The sequence below is a fragment of the Myotis brandtii genome, unplaced genomic scaffold (assembly GCF_000412655.1).
Source record: "Myotis brandtii unplaced genomic scaffold, ASM41265v1 scaffold687, whole genome shotgun sequence".
Lineage (NCBI taxonomy): Eukaryota > Metazoa > Chordata > Mammalia > Chiroptera > Vespertilionidae > Myotis > Myotis brandtii.
The window spans coordinates 1409030-1412554 of NW_005370687.1; the positions used below are offsets into that span (position 1 = coordinate 1409030).

The 3525-nt window shown below is 46.3% G+C and overlaps 1 long non-coding RNA gene across 1 annotated transcript in view; it reads left to right on the plus strand.

The window, feature by feature from the left end:
• LOC106723986 overlaps window positions 1–3525 on the plus strand; it is a 12095-nt gene continuing 8570 nt past the window's right edge. The window contains exons 1-2 of the long non-coding RNA XR_001359738.1: window positions 1–55; window positions 2890–3029. This is a non-coding gene — a long non-coding RNA (uncharacterized LOC106723986). The remainder of the gene's footprint in view (window positions 56–2889; window positions 3030–3525) is intronic.

A 3525-nucleotide genomic window follows, 5' to 3' on the forward strand; every position in this document is an offset into this window, starting at 1 on the left:
GCCGAGCCCCGGAAGCAGCGCGGGGACCGTGAGCTCCTTGCGGGAAAGGAGGACGGTGAGGAGCGCGAGGCACTGCCCCTGCCCTTGGGTTCACTCTCATTCCCCCTTCGCCCCACCCCAGCCGCGAAACCCCTACTCCCCTTGTATCCCCGCTCGGGGTGAAGGAACCGAGCCCTTTACTATTTCCCCTCCCACGGGGGAGAGGCTGCGATTGGGGCGCTCGCAGAAATCTAAGGGAACATTAAAGGGAGGAAATCTTTGGTAAAAAACATAAAAATAAAAGTAAGTTAATAAGGCGAGGGGTCAGATAGGGAACTGGTAGAGGTTGCTTTTTAGGAGAGGAATTGAGTGCCTGGAGGAATGAGGTGAGCAACTTTTCCATCTCTATCCTTTAGACTTTAACTAGTTTCTTTTGTTTCCTCCCTCTCCTTCCTCCTCCTTCCACCCCCCCCCAAAAAAAACCACACCCAATTTAACTTTAAAAAAATGGAAAGTACTGAGTTTGGGGCTTATGGTGGCTAAACATGCCAGTGGGGGCACTGACATCCTATTCCTCTCCTCACATCTGAAGACCTTAACCAGAAAGCCCTCTCTTTCCATTTCAGACATTGCTTCCTCCCCATCTTTGTTTTGGCTCAACATTTCCTGAGGCTGGACTGGGACCACAGTTTCCTTAGGTACTCAGGAAAATACCGGGCACATCCGGTAGTGGGTAGCAACTGATGGCTTATTCTTATACTAGAGGCCCAGTGCACGAAATTCGTGCACTGGGTGGGCGTCCCTCAGCCCAGCCTGCCCCCTCTCACAGTCTGGGAGCCCTCAGGGGATGTCCTACTGAAGGCTTAGGCCCATGGGGAGCAGGCCTAAACCACAGTCTGGCCGGGGCAGCTCGGAGCACACCCCCCTGGGCGGTCCGTGGGTGTGCTGGGGGCCTTGCTCCCAGGGCAGGTGGTGCGGCGTGCCTGTCCATGAACCTCTGGCGGGAGTGGTCTCAGAGCTGGATGGTGCTGGGGCTGGGGGTGGGCTCCGAGCCGCGCCGCAGCCCTTAGAGCCCGCCCCCAACCCTGGAGTGTGGTGTGTGTCTGCTGGGGCTGGGGGCGTGCTCTGAGCTGGTCGTGATGTCCCGGCCTAATTTGCATATTTTTCTCTTATTATATAGGATAATAACTAGAGGCTCCGTGCACGAAAATCATGCAGGAGGGGGGTGGTCCCTCAGCCCTGCCTGCGCCCTCTCGCAGTCGGGACCCCTTGGGGGATATCCGCCTGCCAGCTTAGGCCCCAGGGATCCCTCTTGCAGTCCGGGGCTCTCGCAGTCTGGGACCCCTTGCTCCTTACCACCCGCCTGCAACAGAGGCGGGAGAGGCTCCCACTACTGCCCCTGCCTCAACAGCGTGAGCCCAGCTTCTGGCTGAGTGGCACTCCCCCTGTGGGAGTGCACTGACCACCAGGGGGCAGCTCCTGCATTGAGCATCTGCCCCCTGGTGGTCAGTGCACGTCATAGCGACTGGTCATTCCGTAGTTTGGTCGATTTGCATACTAGGGTTTTATTATATAAGATGAGTAATGAATCCTATATATATCTCCTGTTGTATAAATAAACAGCCTGACCACTACAGTGGAAATTTAGCAAGTTATTTTACATAGATACACAGAGAATAAGTAGCTTGTCTTGTAGCATCAACTCCTGGTTAGAAATAGAGCAGGGAACAGAATTCAGGTTGTCCTAATTTGTCCTCCCACCACCTTTTTCATAATAAAAAATGCATCTGTTCTTTCTCACATTCCTTGCAGATTTTAATGTGATTGGCTAATCCTTTCTCCCATTACACAATTAACAGAAACTCTGGGAGCCCTGCCTGTGTGGCTCAGTTGGTTGGAGCGAGTTGTCCCCTGCATCAAAAGATTTCGGGTTTGATTCCCACTCAGGGCACATACCTAGGTTTCAGGCCAGTATGGGAGGCAACTGGTTGATGTTCCTCACATGGATGTGCCTCTCCCTCCTCCAACCCCCTCCCTCTCCCTCAGATCAATAAAAAAACAAAATAAAACAAGCAAACAAACAAAAAACCACTCTAGGAAACCAGTGTCTGCATTTGAAGTAATAAGATTCTGATGGTGGGTAATTTCATGTACTTGGGAGAACTGGTGAGGAAAATACTTTGGAGTGGATGATTGAAGATCATTTCTAGCAGCTTCTGTTCTGCCTTTGGTCCCCACCCCTGCAATATGCCATGTAGAATAGTGATCTTCAGAATTTTTTTTTTTAAAGACAGACTCCATAAAAGAATTTTAAAGAACTGTGTACCCCATTATTCATTTTAAGTTGGTATCTATATTTTCCATCATAAATTTAAATACTTGTAGAGGATATTTCTGACTTGCTGTAAGTTTTGACACTTTAAACTAAAACCATTACATCATTCTTAAATGTATCCACTGGACTCCAAATACTCTAAATATATGATGCCCACCATCATCCATTAAAAAATATATAAACAAGCTCTCTTTTTAACAGGAATTTTAGTTTTCCCTTTCTTCTTGAACTCCCAATTCCATTTTCTTCCCATATAGTATTTTATCCTAATTAGTATATTTGTATGCTTTAAAGTCTTTTATTGATCACTGTCATACTTTAAAACAAAAATGAGTGTAAATTTAAATTTGTAGCCTGTGACCATGGGCTTTAATTGTTAACATTTCTTCTGAACTGAATTGTCATTATAGTTATGACTAGTACACAGTTTATTAAACAACATAAATATATTACACATGCTTATAACTTGTGAAACCTAAAAAGTACAATTTTTATTGAAAATATATCTCTTAATGAGAAATATGGTGTTTCTCTTGAATTCTCATCAATTCTCTACCTGTTTTTTATTTTTATAGACATAAATGCTGAGAAGCCTTGTTTACATAGTAATTGGGAAAGGAAGAGATCTGTTACAATGATATTCCTCCAGTCTGAACTACTTCCGAGTCACATACCAACAATCACAGAGTGTCCTATTACCAAATACTATTATCAGGTACTATCAAATAGAGTCTTTCTTTAATTTTATTAAAAGCAAAGAATTGGAAACCACTGAATCGGCAAAAGGATTTGTTACCTGTTCATTGGAGTCTCAGTTATCCTATCTAATAAAAGAGAAACATGGTAATTAGCCGTACCTCCGCTACCCTTCCCATTGGCTAATCAGGGCAATATGCAAATTAACTGCCAGCCAAGATGGCGGCCGGCAGCCAGGCAGCTTGAAGCGAACGTGAGGCTTGCTTGCTTCAGTGACGGAGGATTCCAACGTTCCCCGCCTGCCGCTGCCAGCCTCTGAGCTTGCAGTTTGAAACATTGTTACAAATATAGAAGCTAAACAAAACCCCAGAAACCTGCTTTCAGCCAGCTGGGATCTCAGAGCTGGAGTTGAAACAGTGTTTCGATTATAGAACCCAAACAAACCAGACACCTGCTTTCAGCAGCCAAGGCCTCAGAGCTGGAGCCAAGCCTCAGAGCTAAAGCTGGCCCAGAAT